The sequence below is a fragment of the Triturus cristatus genome, chromosome 12, assembly GCF_964204655.1.
Source record: "Triturus cristatus chromosome 12, aTriCri1.1, whole genome shotgun sequence".
In the NCBI taxonomy this organism is placed as follows: domain Eukaryota; kingdom Metazoa; phylum Chordata; class Amphibia; order Caudata; family Salamandridae; genus Triturus; species Triturus cristatus.
The window spans coordinates 401,898,352-401,924,071 of NC_140595.1; the positions used below are offsets into that span (position 1 = coordinate 401,898,352).

The following is a 25,720-nucleotide window of genomic DNA, read 5'->3' on the forward strand; positions in this document are numbered from 1 at the left end:
AGCACATTTACATTAAGCAATAGAAAAAAAATCTTGATTTTTATAAAGGGTAAACAGATCAATACTGTGGAGACTGTATTATTGTGAAAATCAACAGCTCATTAGAAAATAAAATCTCAATTTGTGTTTTTAACCTCCTATACTTCTCTGCACCCATGTCTCATTTGCTAACAGTCTCTAACCAACTGTAGCACGTACATTAGGACGTAGGTAAATAGATCTGTTTGCCATCCAAGTGGCAGCGTACCCTTCTCACTTCATTTGGTTTAGGATATGTTATGCCAGTAGCAAGTAAGCCAGCTGATAAGTTGAGAGGGGGGGTTTGCTACACTTAATGGGAATAATAAAAACTATGAATAGCATAATTACCATCTTCATTTTAGCCAATTGCTACCAGTTCAGCAATAGTGAAGGTCAGACTCCTGTGCTCAAACTTGCGTTTATACACATTTAGAAGTCTCAATAAATGCCATACTTTCTTACATCTTACCATTCTTAGTTTTCAGTTGGGCATCCTGTCTAGCCTGCTACTCATTTCATTACCAAGAAAAATGTATCCTACTGCTTGCTAGGTAACCGAGTGGCCTTCATGTCAGACAACATCTTGCTTTCGCTTTATGATGTAAGCTTGCTAGGCAACAGAGTGTCCCTCATGTCAGACAACATCTTGCTTTAGCTTTATGATGTCAGAGCGGCACTGGAACAATTGTCCTTGTGGAAGCTGACCACACAGGAGGATGAGAGATCAGACATCTGTATTCATGACTACAAGGCAAATAGGAGGGGGAATGGTAAAAGACTATGAACCACTCAATGCACTGGAGCCTTTTTGAAAGTGGGATGGAGATGGACACAAAAAAGGAGATTATCATTAACAACAATCCATCTTGAGTATCAGAGTCCAACACACCGAGTGCAGGGGAAGAGGCTACATAAGCTTCCTTTCTTCAGAACGTAGCACTATCGTTCTAAAGTGAGATAGTGCATTTCAGCCTCAAAGGCAGCAATTTCCTCAAATGGAACATTGCTAGCACCAGAATATAAAAGCAGGCTTTAGTAGCGTTGGAGGCAGTCAGTCTTTTATTAACTATCATGACCAACACAACGTGATTCATATTACTTCCATCTTGACAAATTGTATTCAGGCACAGACTCCGACTATAAGGTAGTGAGGACATTCTGATGCTGTGAACGTCTTTTTAAAGCTTAAAGGAATGATTGTGAGATTTGCTTACCATATAAATTGGTAAAATGATGCCGTTTGCCGGAAGACTTCTTTTTTTTTTTTTTCTTCAGTCTCGGCAATGCAGAGAAACTCGGTTGGCAAACACTGCCACTGGTGGTCATTCAGTATAATCTGCAGATGGAAAAGTCCACTGTTAGCACATTTACATTAAGCAATAGAAAAAAAATCTTGATTTTTATAAAGGGTAAACAGATCAATACTGTGGAGACTGTATTATTGTGAAAATCAACAGCTCATTAGAAAATAAAATCTCAATTTGTGTTTTTAACCTCCTATACTTCTCTGCACCCATGTCTCATTTGCTAACAGTCTCTAAACAACTGTAGCACGTACATTAGGACGTAGGTAAATAGATCTGTTTGCCATCCAAGTGGCAGCGTACCCTTCTCACTTCATTTGGTTTAGGATATGTTATGCCAGTAGCAAGTAAGCCAGCTGATAAGTTGAGAGGGGGGTTTGCTACACTTAATGGGAATAATAAAAACTATGAATAGCATAATTACCATCTTCATTTTAGCCAATTGCTACCAGTTCAGCAATAGTGAAGGTCAGACTCCTGTGCTCAAACTTGCGTTTATACACATTTAGAAGTCTCAATAAATGCCATACTTTCTTACATCTTACCATTCTTAGTTTTCAGTTGGGCATCCTGTCTATCCTGCTACTCATTTCATTACCAAGAAAAATGTATCCTACTGCTTGCTAGGTAACCGAGTGGCCTTCATGTCAGACAACATCTTGCTTTCGCTTTATGATGTAAGCTTGCTAGGCAACAAAGTGTCCCTCATGTCAGACAACATCTTGCTTTAGCTTTATGATGTCAGAGCGGCACTGGACCAATTGTCCTTGTGGAAGCTGACCACACAGGAGGATGAGAGATCAGACATCTGTATTCATGACTACAAGCCAAATAGGACGGGGAATGGTAAAAGACTATGAACCACTCAATGCACTGGAGCCTTTTTGAAAGTGGGATGGAGATGGATACAAAAAAGGAGATTATCATTAACAACAATCCATCTTGAGTATCAGAGTCCAACACACAGAGTGCAGGGGAAGAGGCTACATAAGCTTCCTTCCTTCAGAACGTAGCACTATCGTTCTAAAGTGAGATAGTGCATTTCAGCCTCAAAGGCAGCAATTTCCTCAAATGGAACATTGCTAGCACCAGAATATAAAAGCAGGCTTTAGTAGCGTTGGAGGCAGTCAGTCTTTTATTAACTATCATGACCAACACAACGTGATTCATATTACTTCCATCTTGACAAATTGTATTCAGGCACAGACTCAGACTATAAGGTAGTGAGGACATTCTGATGCTGTGAACGTCTTTTTAAAGCTTAAAGGAATGATTGTGAGTTTTGCTTACCATATAAATTGGTAAAATGATGCCGTTTGCCGGAAGACTTCTTTTTTTTTTTTTTCTTCAGTCTCGGCAATGCAGAGAAACTCGGTTGGCAAACACTGCCACTGGTGGTCATTCAGTATAATCTGCAGATGGAAAAGTCCACTGTTAGCACATTTACATTAAGCAATAGAAAAAAAATCTTGATTTTTATAAAGGGTAAACAGATCAATACTGTGGAGACTGTATTATTGTGAAAATCAACAGCTCATTAGAAAATAAAATCTCAATTTGTGTTTTTAACCTCCTATACTTCTCTGCACCCATGTCTCATTTGCTAACAGTCTCTAAACAACTGTAGCACGTACATTAGGACGTAGGTAAATAGATCTGTTTGCCATCCAAGTGGCAGCGTACCCTTCTCACTTCATTTGGTTTAGGATATGTTATGCCAGTAGCAAGTAAGCCAGCTGATAAGTTGAGAGGGGGGTTTGCTACACTTAATGGGAATAATAAAAACTATGAATAGCATAATTACCATCTTCATTTTAGCCAATTGCTACCAGTTCAGCAATAGTGAAGGTCAGACTCCTGTGCTCAAACTTGCGTTTATACACATTTAGAAGTCTCAATAAATGCCATACTTTCTTACATCTTACCATTCTTAGTTTTCAGTTGGGCATCCTGTCTATCCTGCTACTCATTTCATTACCAAGAAAAATGTATCCTACTGCTTGCTAGGTAACCGAGTGGCCTTCATGTCAGACAACATCTTGCTTTCGCTTTATGATGTAAGCTTGCTAGGCAACAAAGTGTCCCTCATGTCAGACAACATCTTGCTTTAGCTTTATGATGTCAGAGCGGCACTGGACCAATTGTCCTTGTGGAAGCTGACCACACAGGAGGATGAGAGATCAGACATCTGTATTCATGACTACAAGCCAAATAGGACGGGGAATGGTAAAAGACTATGAACCACTCAATGCACTGGAGCCTTTTTGAAAGTGGGATGGAGATGGATACAAAAAAGGAGATTATCATTAACAACAATCCATCTTGAGTATCAGAGTCCAACACACAGAGTGCAGGGGAAGAGGCTACATAAGCTTCCTTCCTTCAGAACGTAGCACTATCGTTCTAAAGTGAGATAGTGCATTTCAGCCTCAAAGGCAGCAATTTCCTCAAATGGAACATTGCTAGCACCAGAATATAAAAGCAGGCTTTAGTAGCGTTGGAGGCAGTCAGTCTTTTATTAACTATCATGACCAACACAACGTGATTCATATTACTTCCATCTTGACAAATTGTATTCAGGCACAGACTCCGACTATAAGGTAGTGAGGACATTCTGATGCTGTGAACGTCTTTTTAAAGCTTAAAGGAATGATTGTGAGTTTTGCTTACCATATAAATTGGTAAAATGATGCCGTTTGCCGGAAGACTTCTTTTTTTTTTTTTTCTTCAGTCTCGGCAATGCAGAGAAACTCGGTTGGCAAACACTGCCACTGGTGGTCATTCAGTATAATCTGCAGATGGAAAAGTCCACTGTTAGCACATTTACATTAAGCAATAGAAAAAAAATCTTGATTTTTATAAAGGGTAAACAGATCAATACTGTGGAGACTGTATTATTGTGAAAATCAACAGCTCATTAGAAAATAAAATCTCAATTTGTGTTTTTAACCTCCTATACTTCTCTGCACCCATGTCTCATTTGCTAACAGTCTCTAACCAACTGTAGCACGTACATTAGGACGTAGGTAAATAGATCTGTTTGCCATCCAAGTGGCAGCGTACCCTTCTCACTTCATTTGGTTTAGGATATGTTATGCCAGTAGCAAGTAAGCCAGCTGATAAGTTGAGAGGGGGGGTTTGCTACACTTAATGGGAATAATAAAAACTATGAATAGCATAATTACCATCTTCATTTTAGCCAATTGCTACCAGTTCAGCAATAGTGAAGGTCAGACTCCTGTGCTCAAACTTGCGTTTATACACATTTAGAAGTCTCAATAAATGCCATACTTTCTTACATCTTACCATTCTTAGTTTTCAGTTGGGCATCCTGTCTAGCCTGCTACTCATTTCATTACCAAGAAAAATGTATCCTACTGCTTGCTAGGTAACCGAGTGGCCTTCATGTCAGACAACATCTTGCTTTCGCTTTATGATGTAAGCTTGCTAGGCAACAGAGTGTCCCTCATGTCAGACAACATCTTGCTTTAGCTTTATGATGTCAGAGCGGCACTGGAACAATTGTCCTTGTGGAAGCTGACCACACAGGAGGATGAGAGATCAGACATCTGTATTCATGACTACAAGCCAAATAGGACGGGGAATGGTAAAAGACTATGAACCACTCAATGCACTGGAGCCTTTTTGAAAGTGGGATGGAGATGGATACAAAAAAGGAGATTATCATTAACAACAATCCATCTTGAGTATCAGAGTCCAACACACAGAGTGCAGGGGAAGAGGCTACATAAGCTTCCTTCCTTCAGAACGTAGCACTATCGTTCTAAAGTGAGATAGTGCATTTCAGCCTCAAAGGCAGCAATTTCCTCAAATGGAACATTGCTAGCACCAGAATATAAAAGCAGGCTTTAGTAGCGTTGGAGGCAGTCAGTCTTTTATTAACTATCATGACCAACACAACGTGATTCATATTACTTCCATCTTGACAAATTGTATTCAGGCACAGACTCCGACTATAAGGTAGTGAGGACATTCTGATGCTGTGAACGTCTTTTTAAAGCTTAAAGGAATGATTGTGAGTTTTGCTTACCATATAAATTGGTAAAATGATGCCGTTTGCCGGAAGACTTCTTTTTTTTTTTTTTCTTCAGTCTCGGCAATGCAGAGAAACTCGGTTGGCAAACACTGCCACTGGTGGTCATTCAGTATAATCTGCAGATGGAAAAGTCCACTGTTAGCACATTTACATTAAGCAATAGAAAAAAAATCTTGATTTTTATAAAGGGTAAACAGATCAATACTGTGGAGACTGTATTATTGTGAAAATCAACAGCTCATTAGAAAATAAAATCTCAATTTGTGTTTTTAACCTCCTATACTTCTCTGCACCCATGTCTCATTTGCTAACAGTCTCTAACCAACTGTAGCACGTACATTAGGACGTAGGTAAATAGATCTGTTTGCCATCCAAGTGGCAGCGTACCCTTCTCACTTCATTTGGTTTAGGATATGTTATGCCAGTAGCAAGTAAGCCAGCTGATAAGTTGAGAGGGGGGGTTTGCTACACTTAATGGGAATAATAAAAACTATGAATAGCATAATTACCATCTTCATTTTAGCCAATTGCTACCAGTTCAGCAATAGTGAAGGTCAGACTCCTGTGCTCAAACTTGCGTTTATACACATTTAGAAGTCTCAATAAATGCCATACTTTCTTACATCTTACCATTCTTAGTTTTCAGTTGGGCATCCTGTCTAGCCTGCTACTCATTTCATTACCAAGAAAAATGTATCCTACTGCTTGCTAGGTAACCGAGTGGCCTTCATGTCAGACAACATCTTGCTTTCGCTTTATGATGTAAGCTTGCTAGGCAACAGAGTGTCCCTCATGTCAGACAACATCTTGCTTTAGCTTTATGATGTCAGAGCGGCACTGGAACAATTGTCCTTGTGGAAGCTGACCACACAGGAGGATGAGAGATCAGACATCTGTATTCATGACTACAAGGCAAATAGGAGGGGGAATGGTAAAAGACTATGAACCACTCAATGCACTGGAGCCTTTTTGAAAGTGGGATGGAGATGGACACAAAAAAGGAGATTATCATTAACAACAATCCATCTTGAGTATCAGAGTCCAACACACCGAGTGCAGGGGAAGAGGCTACATAAGCTTCCTTTCTTCAGAACGTAGCACTATCGTTCTAAAGTGAGATAGTGCATTTCAGCCTCAAAGGCAGCAATTTCCTCAAATGGAACATTGCTAGCACCAGAATATAAAAGCAGGCTTTAGTAGCGTTGGAGGCAGTCAGTCTTTTATTAACTATCATGACCAACACAACGTGATTCATATTACTTCCATCTTGACAAATTGTATTCAGGCACAGACTCCGACTATAAGGTAGTGAGGACATTCTGATGCTGTGAACGTCTTTTTAAAGCTTAAAGGAATGATTGTGAGATTTGCTTACCATATAAATTGGTAAAATGATGCCGTTTGCCGGAAGACTTCTTTTTTTTTTTTTTCTTCAGTCTCGGCAATGCAGAGAAACTCGGTTGGCAAACACTGCCACTGGTGGTCATTCAGTATAATCTGCAGATGGAAAAGTCCACTGTTAGCACATTTACATTAAGCAATAGAAAAAAAATCTTGATTTTTATAAAGGGTAAACAGATCAATACTGTGGAGACTGTATTATTGTGAAAATCAACAGCTCATTAGAAAATAAAATCTCAATTTGTGTTTTTAACCTCCTATACTTCTCTGCACCCATGTCTCATTTGCTAACAGTCTCTAAACAACTGTAGCACGTACATTAGGACGTAGGTAAATAGATCTGTTTGCCATCCAAGTGGCAGCGTACCCTTCTCACTTCATTTGGTTTAGGATATGTTATGCCAGTAGCAAGTAAGCCAGCTGATAAGTTGAGAGGGGGGTTTGCTACACTTAATGGGAATAATAAAAACTATGAATAGCATAATTACCATCTTCATTTTAGCCAATTGCTACCAGTTCAGCAATAGTGAAGGTCAGACTCCTGTGCTCAAACTTGCGTTTATACACATTTAGAAGTCTCAATAAATGCCATACTTTCTTACATCTTACCATTCTTAGTTTTCAGTTGGGCATCCTGTCTATCCTGCTACTCATTTCATTACCAAGAAAAATGTATCCTACTGCTTGCTAGGTAACCGAGTGGCCTTCATGTCAGACAACATCTTGCTTTTGCTTTATGATGTAAGCTTGCTAGGCAACAAAGTGTCCCTCATGTCAGACAACATCTTGCTTTAGCTTTATGATGTCAGAGCGGCACTGGACCAATTGTCCTTGTGGAAGCTGACCACACAGGAGGATGAGAGATCAGACATCTGTATTCATGACTACAAGCCAAATAGGACGGGGAATGGTAAAAGACTATGAACCACTCAATGCACTGGAGCCTTTTTGAAAGTGGGATGGAGATGGATACAAAAAAGGAGATTATCATTAACAACAATCCATCTTGAGTATCAGAGTCCAACACACAGAGTGCAGGGGAAGAGGCTACATAAGCTTCCTTCCTTCAGAACGTAGCACTATCGTTCTAAAGTGAGATAGTGCATTTCAGCCTCAAAGGCAGCAATTTCCTCAAATGGAACATTGCTAGCACCAGAATATAAAAGCAGGCTTTAGTAGCGTTGGAGGCAGTCAGTCTTTTATTAACTATCATGACCAACACAACGTGATTCATATTACTTCCATCTTGACAAATTGTATTCAGGCACAGACTCCGACTATAAGGTAGTGAGGACATTCTGATGCTGTGAACGTCTTTTTAAAGCTTAAAGGAATGATTGTGAGTTTTGCTTACCATATAAATTGGTAAAATGATGCCGTTTGCCGGAAGACTTCTTGTTTTTTTTTTTTCTTCAGTCTCGGCAATGCAGAGAAACTCGGTTGGCAAACACTGCCACTGGTGGTCATACAGTATAATCTGCAGATGGAAAAGTCCACTGTTAGCACATTTACATTAAGCAATAGAAAAAAAATCTTGATTTTTATAAAGGGTAAACAGATCAATACTGTGGAGACTATTATTGTGAAAATCAACAGCTCATTAGAAAATAAAATCTCAATTTGTGTTTTTAACCTCCTATACTTCTCTGCACCCATGTCTCATTTGCTAACAGTCTCTAAACAACTGTAGCACGTACATTAGGACGTAGGTAAATAGATCTGTTTGCCATCCAAGTGGCAGCGTACCCTTCTCACTTCATTTGGTTTAGGATATGTTATGCCAGTAGCAAGTAAGCCAGCTGATAAGTTGAGAGGGGGGGTTTGCTACACTTAATGGGAATAATAAAAACTATGAATAGCATAATTACCATCTTCATTTTAGCCAATTGCTACCAGTTCAGCAATAGTGAAGGTCAGACTCCTGTGCTCAAACTTGCGTTTATACACATTTAGAAGTCTCAATAAATGCCATACTTTCTTACATCTTACCATTCTTAGTTTTCAGTTGGGCATCCTGTCTATCCTGCTACTCATTTCATTACCAAGAAAATGTATCCTACTGCTTGCTAGGTAACCGAGTGGCCTTCATGTCAGACAACATCTTGCTTTAGCTTTATGATGTCAGAGCGGCACTGGACCTATTGTCCTTGTGGAAGCTGACCACACAGGAGGATGAGAGATCAGACATCTGTATTCATGACTACAAGGCAAATAGGAGGGGGAATGGTAAAAGACTATGAACCACTCAATGCACTGGAGCCTTTTTGAAAGTGGGATGGAGATGGATACAAAAAAGGAGATTATCATTAACAACAATCCATCTTGAGTATCAGAGTCCAACACACAGAGTGCAGGGGAAGAGGCTACATAAGCTTCCTTCCTTCAGAACGTAGCACTATCGTTCTAAAGTGAGATAGTGCATTTCAGCCTCAAAGGCAGCAATTTCCTCAAATGGAACATTGCTAGCACCAGAATATAAAAGCAGGCTTTAGTAGCGTTGGAGGCAGTCAGTCTTTTATTAACTATCATGACCAACACAACGTGATTCATATTACTTCCATCTTGACAAATTGTATTCAGGCACAGACTCCGACTATAAGGTAGTGAGGACATTCTGATGCTGTGAACGTCTTTTTAAAGCTTAAAGGAATGATTGTGAGTTTTGCTTACCATATAAATTGGTAAAATGATGCCGTTTGCCGGAAGACTTCTTTTTCTTTTTTTTTCTTCAGTCTCGGCAATGCAGAGAAACTCGGGTGGCAAACACTGCCACTGGTGGTCATTCAGTATAATCTGCAGATGGAAAAGTCCACTGTTAGCACATTTACATTAAGAAATAGAAAAAAAATCTTGATTTTTATAAAGGGTAAACAGATCAATACTGTGGAGACTGTATTATTGTGAAAATCAACAGCTCATTAGAAAATAAAATCTCAATTTGTGTTTTTAACCTCCTATACTTCTCTGCACCCATGTCTCATTTGCTAACAGTCTCTAAACAACTGTAGCACGTACATTAGGACGTAGGTAAATAGATCTGTTTGCCATCCAAGTGGCAGCGTACCCTTCTCACTTCATTTGGTTTAGGATATGTTATGCCAGTAGCAAGTAAGCCAGCTGATAAGTTGAGAGGGGGGGGTTTGCTACACTTAATGGGAATAATAAAAACTATGAATAGCATAATTACCATCTTCATTTTAGCCAATTGCTACCAGTTCAGCAATAGTGAAGGTCAGACTCCTGTGCTCAAACTTGCGTTTATACACATTTAGAAGTCTCAATAAATGCCATACTTTCTTACATCTTACCATTCTTAGTTTTCAGTTGGGCATCCTGTCTATCCTGCTACTCATTTCATTACCAAGAAAAATGTATCCTACTGCTTGCTAGGTAACCGAGTGGCCTTCATGTCAGACAACATCTTGCTTTTGCTTTATGATGTAAGCTTGCTAGGCAACAAAGTGTCCCTCATGTCAGACAACATCTTGCTTTAGCTTTATGATGTCAGAGCGGCACTGGACCAATTGTCCTTGTGGAAGCTGACCACACAGGAGGATGAGAGATCAGACATCTGTATTCATGACTACAAGCCAAATAGGACGGGGAATGGTAAAAGACTATGAACCACTCAATGCACTGGAGCCTTTTTGAAAGTGGGATGGAGATGGATACAAAAAAGGAGATTATCATTAACAACAATCCATCTTGAGTATCAGAGTCCAACACACAGAGTGCAGGGGAAGAGGCTACATAAGCTTCCTTCCTTCAGAACGTAGCACTATCGTTCTAAAGTGAGATAGTGCATTTCAGCCTCAAAGGCAGCAATTTCCTCAAATGGAACATTGCTAGCACCAGAATATAAAAGCAGGCTTTAGTAGCGTTGGAGGCAGTCAGTCTTTTATTAACTATCATGACCAACACAACGTGATTCATATTACTTCCATCTTGACAAATTGTATTCAGGCACAGACTCCGACTATAAGGTAGTGAGGACATTCTGATGCTGTGAACGTCTTTTTAAAGCTTAAAGGAATGATTGTGAGTTTTGCTTACCATATAAATTGGTAAAATGATGCCGTTTGCCGGAAGACTTCTTGTTTTTTTTTTTTCTTCAGTCTCGGCAATGCAGAGAAACTCGGTTGGCAAACACTGCCACTGGTGGTCATACAGTATAATCTGCAGATGGAAAAGTCCACTGTTAGCACATTTACATTAAGCAATAGAAAAAAAATCTTGATTTTTATAAAGGGTAAACAGATCAATACTGTGGAGACTGTATTATTGTGAAAATCAACAGCTCATTAGAAAATAAAATCTCAATTTGTGTTTTTAACCTCCTATACTTCTCTGCACCCATGTCTCATTTGCTAACAGTCTCTAAACAACTGTAGCACGTACATTAGGACGTAGGTAAATAGATCTGTTTGCCATCCAAGTGGCAGCGTACCCTTCTCACTTCATTTGGTTTAGGATATGTTATGCCAGTAGCAAGTAAGCCAGCTGATAAGTTGAGAGGGGGGGTTTGCTACACTTAATGGGAATAATAAAAACTATGAATAGCATAATTACCATCTTCATTTTAGCCAATTGCTACCAGTTCAGCAATAGTGAAGGTCAGACTCCTGTGCTCAAACTTGCGTTTATACACATTTAGAAGTCTCAATAAATGCCATACTTTCTTACATCTTACCATTCTTAGTTTTCAGTTGGGCATCCTGTCTATCCTGCTACTCATTTCATTACCAAGAAAAATGTATCCTACTGCTTGCTAGGTAACCGAGTGGCCTTCATGTCAGACAACATCTTGCTTTCGCTTTATGATGTAAGCTTGCTAGGCAACAAAGTGTCCCTCATGTCAGACAACATCTTGCTTTAGCTTTATGATGTCAGAGCGGCACTGGACCAATTGTCCTTGTGGAAGCTGACCACACAGGAGGATGAGAGATCAGACATCTGTATTCACGACTACAAGCCAAATAGGACGGGGAATGGTAAAAGACTATGAACCACTCAATGCACTGGAGCCTTTTTGAAAGTGGGATGGAGATGGATACAAAAAAGGAGATCATCTTTAACAACAATCCATCTTGAGTATCCGAGTCCAACACACAGAGTGCAGGGGAAGAGGCTACATAAGCTTCCTTTCTTCAGAACGTAGCACTATCGTTCTAAAGTGAGATAGTGCATTTCAGCCTCAAAGGCAGCAATTTCCTCAAATGGAACATTGCTAGCACCAGAATATAAAAGCAGGCTTTAGTAGCGTTGGAGGCAGTCAGTCTTTTATTAACTATCATGACCAACACAACGTGATTCATATTACTTCCATCTTGACAAATTGTATTCAGGCACAGACTCCGACTATAAGGTAGTGAGGACATTCTGATGCTGTGAACGTCTTTTTAAAGCTTAAAGGAATGATTGTGAGTTTTGCTTACCATATAAATTGGTAAAATGATGCCGTTTGCCGGAAGACTTCTTTTTTTTTTTTTCTTCAGTCTCGGCAATGCAGAGAAACTCGGTTGGCAAACACTGCCACTGGTGGTCATTCAGTATAATCTGCAGATGGAAAAGTCCACTGTTAGCACATTTACATTAAGCAATAGAAAAAAAATCTTGATTTTTATAAAGGGTAAACAGATCAATACTGTGGAGACTGTATTATTGTGAAAATCAACAGCTCATTAGAAAATAAAATCTCAATTTGTGTTTTTAACCTCCTATACTTCTCTGCACCCATGTCTCATTTGCTAACAGTCTCTAAACAACTGTAGCACGTACATTAGGACGTAGGTAAATAGATCTGTTTGCCATCCAAGTGGCAGCGTACCCTTCTCACTTCATTTGGTTTAGGATATGTTATGCCAGTAGCAAGTAAGCCAGCTGATAAGTTGAGAGGGGGGGGTTTGCTACACTTAATGGGAATAATAAAAACTATGAATAGCATAATTACCATCTTCATTTTAGCCAATTGCTACCAGTTCAGCAATAGTGAAGGTCAGACTCCTGTGCTCAAACTTGCGTTTATACACATTTAGAAGTCTCAATAAATGCCATACTTTCTTACATCTTACCATTCTTAGTTTTCAGTTGGGCATCCTGTCTATCCTGCTACTCATTTCATTACCAAGAAAAATGTATCCTACTGCTTGCTAGGTAACCGAGTGGCCTTCATGTCAGACAACATCTTGCTTTTGCTTTATGATGTAAGCTTGCTAGGCAACAAAGTGTCCCTAATGTCAGACAACATCTTGCTTTAGCTTTATGATGTCAGAGCGGCACTGGACCAATTGTCCTTGTGGAAGCTGACCACACAGGAGGATGAGAGATCAGACATCTGTATTCATGACTACAAGCCAAATAGGACGGGGAATGGTAAAAGACTATGAACCACTCAATGCACTGGAGCCTTTTTGAAAGTGGGATGGAGATGGATACAAAAAAGGAGATTATCATTAACAACAATCCATCTTGAGTATCAGAGTCCAACACACAGAGTGCAGGGGAAGAGGCTACATAAGCTTCCTTCCTTCAGAACGTAGCACTATCGTTCTAAAGTGAGATAGTGCATTTCAGCCTCAAAGGCAGCAATTTCCTCAAATGGAACATTGCTAGCACCAGAATATAAAAGCAGGCTTTAGTAGCGTTGGAGGCAGTCAGTCTTTTATTAACTATCATGACCAACACAACGTGATTCATATTACTTCCATCTTGACAAATTGTATTCAGGCACAGACTCCGACTATAAGGTAGTGAGGACCTTCTGATGCTGTGAACGTCTTTTTAAAGCTTAAAGGAATGATTGTGAGTTTTGCTTACCATATAAATTGGTAAAATGATGCCGTTTGCCGGAAGACTTCTTGTTTTTTTTTTTTCTTCAGTCTCGGCAATGCAGAGAAACTCGGTTGGCAAACACTGCCACTGGTGGTCATACAGTATAATCTGCAGATGGAAAAGTCCACTGTTAGCACATTTACATTAAGCAATAGAAAAAAAATCTTGATTTTTATAAAGGGTAAACAGATCAATACTGTGGAGACTGTATTATTGTGAAAATCAACAGCTCATTAGAAAATAAAATCTCAATTTGTGTTTTTAACCTCCTATACTTCTCTGCACCCATGTCTCATTTGCTAACAGTCTCTAAACAACTGTAGCACGTACATTAGGACGTAGGTAAATAGATCTGTTTGCCATCCAAGTGGCAGCGTACCCTTCTCACTTCATTTGGTTTAGGATATGTTATGCCAGTAGCAAGTAAGCCAGCTGATAAGTTGAGAGGGGGGGTTTGCTACACTTAATGGGAATAATAAAAACTATGAATAGCATAATTACCATCTTCATTTTAGCCAATTGCTACCAGTTCAGCAATAGTGAAGGTCAGACTCCTGTGCTCAAACTTGCGTTTATACACATTTAGAAGTCTCAATAAATGCCATACTTTCTTACATCTTACCATTCTTAGTTTTCAGTTGGGCATCCTGTCTATCCTGCTACTCATTTCATTACCAAGAAAAATGTATCCTACTGCTTGCTAGGTAACCGAGTGGCCTTCATGTCAGACAACATCTTGCTTTCGCTTTATGATGTAAGCTTGCTAGGCAACAAAGTGTCCCTCATGTCAGACAACATCTTGCTTTAGCTTTATGATGTCAGAGCGGCACTGGACCAATTGTCCTTGTGGAAGCTGACCACACAGGAGGATGAGAGATCAGACATCTGTATTCACGACTACAAGCCAAATAGGACGGGGAATGGTAAAAGACTATGAACCACTCAATGCACTGGAGCCTTTTTGAAAGTGGGATGGAGATGGATACAAAAAAGGAGATCATCTTTAACAACAATCCATCTTGAGTATCCGAGTCCAACACACAGAGTGCAGGGGAAGAGGCTACATAAGCTTCCTTTCTTCAGAACGTAGCACTATCGTTCTAAAGTGAGATAGTGCATTTCAGCCTCAAAGGCAGCAATTTCCTCAAATGGAACATTGCTAGCACCAGAATATAAAAGCAGGCTTTAGTAGCGTTGGAGGCAGTCAGTCTTTTATTAACTATCATGACCAACACAACGTGATTCATATTACTTCCATCTTGACAAATTGTATTCAGGCACAGACTCCGACTATAAGGTAGTGAGGACATTCTGATGCTGTGAACGTCTTTTTAAAGCTTAAAGGAATGATTGTGAGTTTTGCTTACCATATAAATTGGTAAAATGATGCCGTTTGCCGGAAGACTTCTTTTTTTTCTTCAGTCTCGGCAATGCAGAGAAACTCGGTTGGCAAACACTGCCACTGGTGGTCATTCAGTATAATCTGCAGATGGAAAAGTCCACTGTTAGCACATTTACATTAGGCAATAGAAAAAAAATCTTTATTTTTATAAAGGGTAAACAGATCAATACTGTGGAGACTGTATTATTGTGAAAATCAACAGCTCATTAGAAAATAAAATCTCAATTTGTGTTTTTAACCTCCTATACTTCTCTGCACCCATGTCTCATTTGCTAACAGTCTCTAAACAACTGTAGCACGTACATTAGGACGTAGGTAAATAGATCTGTTTGCCATCCAAGTGGCAGCGTACCCTTCTCACTTCATTTGGTTTAGGATATGTTATGCCAGTAGCAAGTAAGACAGCTGATAAGTTGAGAGGGGGGGGGTTTGCTACACTTAATGGGAATAATAAAAACTATGAATAGCATAATTACCATCTTCATTTTAGCCAATTGCTACCAGTTCAGCAATAGTGAAGGTCAGACTCCTGTGCTCAAACTTGCGTTTATACACATTTAGAAGTCTCAATAAATGCCATACTTTCTTACATCTTACCATTCTTAGTTTTCAGTTGGGCATCCTGTCTATCCTGCTACTCATTTCATTACCAAGAAAATGTATCCTACTGCTTGCTAGGTAACCGAGTGGCCTTCATGTCAGACAACATCTTGCTTTCGCTTTATGATGTAAGCTTGCTAGGCAACAAAGTGTCCCTAATGTCAGACAACATCTTGCTTTAGCTTTATGATGTCAGAGCGGCACTGGACCAATTGTCCTTGTGGAAGCTGACCACACAGGAGGATGAGAGATCAGACATCTGTATTCATGACTACAAGCCAAATAGGACGGGGAATGGTAAAAGACTATGAACCACTCAATGCACTGGAGCCTTTTTGAAAGTGGGATGGAGATGGATACAAAAAAGGAGATTATCATTAACAACAATCCATCTTGAGTATCAGAGTCCAACACACAGAGTGCAGGGGAAGAGGCTACATAAGCTTCCTTCCTTCAGAACGTAGCACTATCGTTCTAAAGTGAGATAGTGCATTTCAGCCTCAAAGGCAGCAATTTCCTCAAATGGAACATTGCTAGCACCAGAATATAAAAGCAGGCTTTAGTAGCGTTGGAGGCAGTCAGTCTTTTATTAACTATCATGACCAACACAACGTGATTCATATTACTTCCATCTTGACAAATTGTATTCAGGCACAGACTCCGACTATAAGGTAGTGAGGACATTCTGATGCTGTGAACGTCTTTTTAAAGCTTAAAGGAATGATTGTGAGTTTTGCTTACCATATAAATTGGTAAAATGATGCCGTTTGCCGGAAGACTTCTTTTTTTTTTTTTTCTTCAGTCTCGGCAATGCAGAGAAACTCGGTTGGCAAACACTGCCACTGGTGGTCATTCAGTATAATCTGCAGATGGAAAAGTCCACTGTTAGCACATTTACATTAAGCAATAGAAAAAAAATCTTGATTTTTATAAAGGGTAAACAGATCAATACTGTGGAGACTGTATTATTGTGAAAATCAACAGCTCATTAGAAAATAAAATCTCAATTTGTGTTTTTAACCTCCTATACTTCTCTGCACCCATGTCTCATTTGCTAACAGTCTCTAAACAACTGTAGCACGTACATTAGGACGTAGGTAAATAGATCTGTTTGCCATCCAAGTGGCAGCGTACCCTTCTCACTTCATTTGGTTTAGGATATGTTATGCCAGTAGCAAGTAAGCCAGCTGATAAGTTGAGAGGGGGGGTTTGCTACACTTAATGGGAATAATAAAAACTATGAATAGCATAATTACCATCTTCATTTTAGCCAATTGCTACCAGTTCAGCAATAGTGAAGGTCAGACTCCTGTGCTCAAACTTGCGTTTATACACATTTAGAAGTCTCAATAAATGCCATACTTTCTTACATCTTACCATTCTTAGTTTTCAGTTGGGCATCCTGTCTATCCTGCTACTCATTTCATTACCAAGAAAAATGTATCCTACTGCTTGCTAGGTAACCGAGTGGCCTTCATGTCAGACAACATCTTGCTTTCGCTTTATGATGTAAGCTTGCTAGGCAACAAAGTGTCCCTCATGTCAGACAACATCTTGCTTTAGCTTTATGATGTCAGAGCGGCACTGGACCAATTGTCCTTGTGGAAGATGACCACACAGGAGGATGAGAGATCAGACATCTGTATTCATGACTACAAGCCAAATAGGACGGGGAATGGTAAAAGACTATGAACCACTCAATGCACTGGAGCCTTTTTGAAAGTGGGATGGAGATGGATACAAAAAAGGAGATTATCATTAACAACAATCCATCTTGAGTATCAGAGTCCAACACACAGAGTGCAGGGGAAGAGGCTACATAAGCTTCCTTCCTTCAGAACGTAGCACTATCGTTCTAAAGTGAGATAGTGCATTTCAGCCTCAAAGGCAGCAATTTCATCAAATGGAACATTGCTAGCACCAGAATATAAAAGCAGGCTTTAGTAGCGTTGGAGGCAGTCAGTCTTTTATTAACTATCATGACCAACACAACGTGATTCATATTACTTCCATCTTGACAAATTGTATTCAGGCACAGACTCCGACTATAAGGTAGTGAGGACATTCTGATGCTGTGAACGTCTTTTTAAAGCTTAAAGGAATGATTGTGAGTTTTGCTTACCATATAAATTGGTAAAATGATGCCGTTTGCCGGAAGACTTCTTTTTTTCTTCAGTCTCGGCAATGCAGAGAAACTCGGTTGGCAAACACTGCCACTGGTGGTCATTCAGTATAATCTGCAGATGGAAAAGTCCACTGTTAGCACATTTACATTAGGCAATAGAAAAAAAATCTTGATTTTTATAAAGGGTAAACAGATCAATACTGTGGAGACTGTATTATTGTGAAAATCAACAGCTCATTAGAAAATAAAATCTCAATTTGTGTTTTTAACCTCCTATACTTCTCTGCACCCATGTCTCATTTGCTAACAGTCTCTAAACAACTGTAGCACGTACATTAGGACGTAGGTAAATAGATCTGTTTGCCATCCAAGTGGCAGCGTACCCTTCTCACTTCATTTGGTTTAGGATATGTTATGCCAGTAGCAAGTAAGACAGCTGATAAGTTGAGAGGGGGGGGGTTTGCTACACTTAATGGGAATAATAAAAACTATGAATAGCATAATTACCATCTTCATTTTAGCCAATTGCTACCAGTTCAGCAATAGTGAAGGTCAGACTCCTGTGCTCAAACTTGCGTTTATACACATTTAGAAGTCTCAATAAATGCCATACTTTCTTACATCTTACCATTCTTAGTTTTCAGTTGGGCATCCTGTCTATCCTGCTACTCATTTCATTACCAAGAAAAATGTATCCTACTGCTTGCTAGGTAACCGAGTGGCCTTCATGTCAGACAACATCTTGCTTTCGCTTTATGATGTAAGCTTGCTAGGCAACAAAGTGTCCCTCATGTCAGACAACATCTTGCTTTAGCTTTATGATGTCAGAGCGGCACTGGACCAATTGTCCTTGTGGAAGCTGACCACACAGGAGGATGAGAGATCAGACATCTGTATTCATGACTACAAGCCAAATAGGACGGGGAATGGTAAAAGACTATGAACCACTCAATGCACTGGAGCCTTTTTGAAAGTGGGATGGAGATGGATACAAAAAAGGAGATTATCATTAACAACAATCCATCTTGAGTATCAGAGTCCAACACACAGAGTGCAGGGGAAGAGGCTACATAAGCTTCCTTCCTTCAGAACGTAGCACTATCGTTCTAAAGTGAGATAGTGCATTTCAGCCTCAAAGGCAGCAATTTCCTCAAATGGAACATTGCTAGCACCAGAATATAAAAGCAGGCTTTAGTAGCGTTGGAGGCAGTCAGTCTTTTATTAACTATCATGACCAACACAACGTGATTCATATTACTTCCATCTTGACAAATTGTATTCAGGCACAGACTCCGACTATAAGGTAGTGAGGACATTCTGATGCTGTGAACGTCTTTTTAAAGCTTAAAGGAATGATTGTGAGTTTTGCTTACCATATAAATTGGTAAAATGATGCCGTTTGCCGGAAGACTTCTTGTTTTTTTTTTTTCTTCAGTCTCGGCAATGCAGAGAAACTCGGTTGGCAAACACTGCCACTGGTGGTCATACAGTATAATCTGCAGATGGAAAAGTCCACTGTTAGCACATTTACATTAAGCAATAGAAAAAAAATCTTGATTTTTATAAAGGGTAAACAGATCAATACTGTGGAGACTGTATTATTGTGAAAATCAACAGCTCATTAGAAAATAAAATCTCAATTTGTGTTTTTAACCTCCTATACTTCTCTGCACCCATGTCTCATTTGCTAACAGTCTCTAAACAACTGTAGCACGTACATTAGGACGTAGGTAAATAGATCTGTTTGCCATCCAAGTGGCAGCGTATCCTTCTCACTTCATTTGGTTTAGGATATGTTATGCCAGTAGCAAGTAAGCCAGCTGATAAGTTGAGAGGGGGGGTTTGCTACACTTAATGGGAATAATAAAAACTATGAATAGCATAATTACCATCTTCATTTTAGCCAATTGCTACCAGTTCAGCAATAGTGAAGGTCAGACTCCTGTGCTCAAACTTGCGTTTATACACATTTAGAAGTCTCAATAAATGCCATACTTTCTTTCATCTTAGTTTTCAGTTGGGCATCCTGTCTATCCTGCTACTCATTTCATTACCAAGAAAATGTATCCTACTGCTTGCTAGGTAACCGAGTGGCCTTCATGTCAGACAACATCTTGCTTTAGCTTTATGATGTCAGAGCGGCACTGGACCTATTGTCCTTGTGGAAGCTGACCACACAGGAGGATGAGAGATCAGACATCTGTATTCATGACTACAAGGCAAATAGGAGGGGGAATGGTAAAAGACTATGAACCACTCAATGCACTGGAGCCTTTTTGAAAGTGGGATGGAGATGGACACAAAAAAGGAGATTATCATTAACAACAATCCATCTTGAGTATCAGAGTCCAACACACAGAGTGCAGGGGAAGAGGCTACATAAGCTTCCTTTCTTCAGAACGTAGCACTATCGTTCTAAAGTGAGATAGTGCATTTCAGCCTCAAAGGCAGCAATTTCCTCAAATGGAACATTGCTAGCACCAGAATATAAAAGCAGGCTTTAGTAGCGTTGGAGGCAGTCAGTCTTTTATTAACTATCATGACCAACACAACGTGATTCATATTACTTCCATCTTGACAAATTGTATTCAGGCACAGACTCCGACTATAAGGTAGTGAGGACATTCTGATGCTGTGAACGTCTTTTTAAAGCTTAAAGGAATGATTGTGAGATTTGCTTACCATATAAATTGGTAAAATGATGCCGTTTGCCGGAAGACTTCTTTTTTTTTTTTTTCTTCAGTCTCGGCAATGCAGAGAAACTCGGTTGGCAAACACTGCCACTGGTGGTCATTCAGTATAATCTGCAGATGGAAAAGTCCACTGTTAGCACATTTACATTAAGCAATAGAAAAAAAATCTTGATTTTTATAAAGGGTAAACAGATCAATACTGTGGAGACTGTATTATTGTGAAAATCAACAGCTCATTAGAAAATAAAATCTCAATTTGTGTTTTTAACCTCCTATACTTCTCTGCACCCATGTCTCATTTGCTAACAGTCTCTAAACAACTGTAGCACGTACATTAGGACGTAGGTAAATAGATCTGTTTGCCATCCAAGTGGCAGCGTACCCTTCTCACTTCATTTGGTTTAGGATATGTTATGCCAGTAGCAAGTAAGCCAGCTGATAAGTTGAGAGGGGGGGTTTGCTACACTTAATGGGAATAATAAAAACTATGAATAGCATAATTACCATCTTCATTTTAGCCAATTGCTACCAGTTCAGCAATAGTGAAGGTCAGACTCCTGTGCTCAAACTTGCGTTTATACACATTTAGAAGTCTCAATAAATGCCATACTTTCTTTCATCTTAGTTTTCAGTTGGGCATCCTGTCTATCCTGCTACTCATTTCATTACCAAGAAAATGTATCCTACTGCTTGCTAGGTAACCGAGTGGCCTTCATGTCAGACAACATCTTGCTTTAGCTTTATGATGTCAGAGCGGCACTGGACCTATTGTCCTTGTGGAAGCTGACCACACAGGAGGATGAGAGATCAGACATCTGTATTCATGACTACAAGGCAAATAGGAGGGGGAATGGTAAAAGACTATGAACCACTCAATGCACTGGAGCCTTTTTGAAAGTGGGATGGAGATGGATACAAAAAAGGAGATTATCATTAACAACAATCCATCTTGAGTATCAGAGTCCAACACACAGAGTGCAGGGGAAGAGGCTACATAAGCTTCCTTCCTTCAGAACGTAGCACTATCGTTCTAAAGTGAGATAGTGCATTTCAGCCTCAAAGGCAGCAATTTCCTCAAATGGAACATTGCTAGCACCAGAATATAAAAGCAGGCTTTAGTAGCGTTGGAGGCAGTCAGTCTTTTATTAACTATCATGACCAACACAACGTGATTCATATTACTTCCATCTTGACAAATTGTATTCAGGCACAGACTCCGACTATAAGGTAGTGAGGACATTCTGATGCTGTGAACGTCTTTTTAAAGCTTAAAGGAATGATTGTGAGTTTTGCTTACCATATAAAATGGTAAAATGATGCCGTTTGCCGGAAGACTTCTTTTTTTTTTTTTTCTTCAGTCTCGGCAATGCAGAGAAACTCGGGTGGCAAACACTGCCACTGGTGGTCATTCAGTATAATCTGCAGATGGAAAAGTCCACTGTTAGCACATTTACATTAAGCAATAGAAAAAAAATCTTGATTTTTATAAAGGGTAAACAGATCAATACTGTGGAGACTGTATTATTGTGAAAATCAACAGCTCATTAGAAAATAAAATCTCAATTTGTGTTTTTAACCTCCTATACTTCTCTGCACCCATGTCTCATTTGCTAACAGTCTCTAAACAACTGTAGCACGTACATTAGGACGTAGGTAAATAGATCTGTTTGCCATCCAAGTGGCAGCGTACCCTTCTCACTTCATTTGGTTTAGGATATGTTATGCCAGTAGCAAGTAAGCCAGCTGATAAGTTGAGAGGGGGGGTTTGCTACACTTAATGGGAATAATAAAAACTATGAATAGCATAATTACCATCTTCATTTTAGCCAATTGCTACCAGTTCAGCAATAGTGAAGGTCAGACTCCTGTGCTCAAACTTGCGTTTATACACATTTAGAAGTCTCAATAAATGCCATACTTTCTTACATCTTACCATTCTTAGTTTTCAGTTGGGCATCCTGTCTAGCCTGCTACTCATTTCATTACCAAGAAAAATGTATCCTACTGCTTGCTAGGTAACCGAGTGGCCTTCATGTCAGACAACATCTTGCTTTCGCTTTATGATGTAAGCTTGCTAGGCAACAGAGTGTCCCTCATGTCAGACAACATCTTGCTTTAGCTTTATGATGTCAGAGCGGCACTGGACCAATTGTCCTTGTGGAAGCTGACCACACAGGAGGATGAGAGATCAGACATCTGTATTCATGACTACAAGGCAAATAGGAGGGGGAATGGTAAAAGACTATGAACCACTCAATGCACTGGAGCCTTTTTGAAAGTGGGATGGAGATGGACACAAAAAAGGAGATTATCATTAACAACAATCCATCTTGAGTATCAGAGTCCAACACACCGAGTGCAGGGGAAGAGGCTACATAAGCTTCCTTTCTTCAGAACGTAGCACTATCGTTCTAAAGTGAGATAGTGCATTTCAGCCTCAAAGGCAGCAATTTCCTCAAATGGAACATTGCTAGCACCAGAATATAAAAGCAGGCTTTAGTAGCGTTGGAGGCAGTCAGTCTTTTATTAACTATCATGACCAACACAACGTGATTCATATTACTTCCATCTTGACAAATTGTATTCAGGCACAGACTCCGACTATAAGGTAGTGAGGACATTCTGATGCTGTGAACGTCTTTTTAAAGCTTAAAGGAATGATTGTGAGATTTGCTTACCATATAAATTGGTAAAATGATGCCGTTTGCCGGAAGACTTCTTTTTTTTTTTTTTCTTCAGTCTCGGCAATGCAGAGAAACTCGGTTGGCAAACACTGCCACTGGTGGTCATTCAGTATAATCTGCAGATGGAAAAGTCCACTGTTAGCACATTTACATTAAGCAATAGAAAAAAAATCTTGATTTTTATAAAGGGTAAACAGATCAATACTGTGGAGACTGTATTATTGTGAAAATCAACAGCTCATTAGAAAATAAAATCTCAATTTGTGTTTTTAACCTCCTATACTTCTCTGCACCCATGTCTCATTTGCTAACAGTCTCTAAACAACTGTAGCACGTACATTAGGACGTAGGTAAATAGATCTGTTTGCCATCCAAGTGGCAGCGTACCCTTCTCACTTCATTTGGTTTAGGATATGTTATGCCAGTAGCAAGTAAGCCAGCTGATAAGTTGAGAGGGGGGTTTGCTACACTTAATGGGAATAATAAAAACTATGAATAGCATAATTACCATCTTCATTTTAGCCAATTGCTACCAGTTCAGCAATAGTGAAGGTCAGACTCCTGTGCTCAAACTTGCGTTTATACACATTTAGAAGTCTCAATAAATGCCATACTTTCTTACATCTTACCATTCTTAGTTTTCAGTTGGGCATCCTGTCTATCCTGCTACTCATTTCATTACCAAGAAAAATGTATCCTACTGCTTGCTAGGTAACCGAGTGGCCTTCATGTCAGACAACATCTTGCTTTCGCTTTATGATGTAAGCTTGCTAGGCAACAAAGTGTCCCTCATGTCAGACAACATCTTGCTTTAGCTTTATGATGTCAGAGCGGCACTGGACCAATTGTCCTTGTGGAAGCTGACCACACAGGAGGATGAGAGATCAGACATCTGTATTCATGACTACAAGCCAAATAGGACGGGGAATGGTAAAAGACTATGAACCACTCAATGCACTGGAGCCTTTTTGAAAGTGGGATGGAGATGGATACAAAAAAGGAGATTATCATTAACAACAATCCATCTTGAGTATCAGAGTCCAACACACAGAGTGCAGGGGAAGAGGCTACATAAGCTTCCTTCCTTCAGAACGTAGCACTATCGTTCTAAAGTGAGATAGTGCATTTCAGCCTCAAAGGCAGCAATTTCCTCAAATGGAACATTGCTAGCACCAGAATATAAAAGCAGGCTTTAGTAGCGTTGGAGGCAGTCAGTCTTTTATTAACTATCATGACCAACACAACGTGATTCATATTACTTCCATCTTGACAAATTGTATTCAGGCACAGACTCCGACTATAAGGTAGTGAGGACATTCTGATGCTGTGAACGTCTTTTTAAAGCTTAAAGGAATGATTGTGAGTTTTGCTTACCATATAAATTGGTAAAATGATGCCGTTTGCCGGAAGACTTCTTTTTTTTTTTTTTCTTCAGTCTCGGCAATGCAGAGAAACTCGGTTGGCAAACACTGCCACTGGTGGTCATTCAGTATAATCTGCAGATGGAAAAGTCCACTGTTAGCACATTTACATTAAGCAATAGAAAAAAAATCTTGATTTTTATAAAGGGTAAACAGATCAATACTGTGGAGACTGTATTATTGTGAAAATCAACAGCTCATTAGAAAATAAAATCTCAATTTGTGTTTTTAACCTCCTATACTTCTCTGCACCCATGTCTCATTTGCTAACAGTCTCTAACCAACTGTAGCACGTACATTAGGACGTAGGTAAATAGATCTGTTTGCCATCCAAGTGGCAGCGTACCCTTCTCACTTCATTTGGTTTAGGATATGTTATGCCAGTAGCAAGTAAGCCAGCTGATAAGTTGAGAGGGGGGGTTTGCTACACTTAATGGGAATAATAAAAACTATGAATAGCATAATTACCATCTTCATTTTAGCCAATTGCTACCAGTTCAGCAATAGTGAAGGTCAGACTCCTGTGCTCAAACTTGCGTTTATACACATTTAGAAGTCTCAATAAATGCCATACTTTCTTACATCTTACCATTCTTAGTTTTCAGTTGGGCATCCTGTCTAGCCTGCTACTCATTTCATTACCAAGAAAAATGTATCCTACTGCTTGCTAGGTAACCGAGTGGCCTTCATGTCAGACAACATCTTGCTTTCGCTTTATGATGTAAGCTTGCTAGGCAACAGAGTGTCCCTCATGTCAGACAACATCTTGCTTTAGCTTTATGATGTCAGAGCGGCACTGGAACAATTGTCCTTGTGGAAGCTGACCACACAGGAGGATGAGAGATCAGACATCTGTATTCATGACTACAAGGCAAATAGGAGGGGGAATGGTAAAAGACTATGAACCACTCAATGCACTGGAGCCTTTTTGAAAGTGGGATGGAGATGGACACAAAAAAGGAGATTATCATTAACAACAATCCATCTTGAGTATCAGAGTCCAACACACCGAGTGCAGGGGAAGAGGCTACATAAGCTTCCTTTCTTCAGAACGTAGCACTATCGTTCTAAAGTGAGATAGTGCATTTCAGCCTCAAAGGCAGCAATTTCCTCAAATGGAACATTGCTAGCACCAGAATATAAAAGCAGGCTTTAGTAGCGTTGGAGGCAGTCAGTCTTTT

General features: G+C 39.6%; 1 protein-coding gene across 1 annotated transcript in view; it reads right to left on the reverse strand.

Annotated features, from left to right (window-relative positions):
- The window catches only part of LOC146776022 (uncharacterized), a 195,581-nt gene that overhangs the window by 98,684 nt on the left and 71,177 nt on the right, over positions 1 to 25,720 (reverse strand). Inside the window, exons 54-71 of the mRNA XM_085638333.1 lie at positions 24,493 to 24,614; positions 23,113 to 23,234; positions 21,732 to 21,853; positions 20,424 to 20,545; positions 19,115 to 19,237; positions 17,739 to 17,853; positions 16,358 to 16,479; positions 14,982 to 15,097; positions 13,600 to 13,722; positions 12,219 to 12,339; positions 10,837 to 10,959; positions 9,454 to 9,576; positions 8,138 to 8,260; positions 6,758 to 6,879; positions 5,377 to 5,498; positions 3,996 to 4,117; positions 2,616 to 2,737; positions 1,236 to 1,357 (exon numbers count right to left, since the gene is read on the reverse strand). The gene's annotated coding sequence lies outside the window, so the exon portion shown is untranslated. The remainder of the gene's footprint in view (positions 1 to 1,235; positions 1,358 to 2,615; positions 2,738 to 3,995; positions 4,118 to 5,376; positions 5,499 to 6,757; positions 6,880 to 8,137; positions 8,261 to 9,453; positions 9,577 to 10,836; positions 10,960 to 12,218; positions 12,340 to 13,599; positions 13,723 to 14,981; positions 15,098 to 16,357; positions 16,480 to 17,738; positions 17,854 to 19,114; positions 19,238 to 20,423; positions 20,546 to 21,731; positions 21,854 to 23,112; positions 23,235 to 24,492; positions 24,615 to 25,720) is intronic.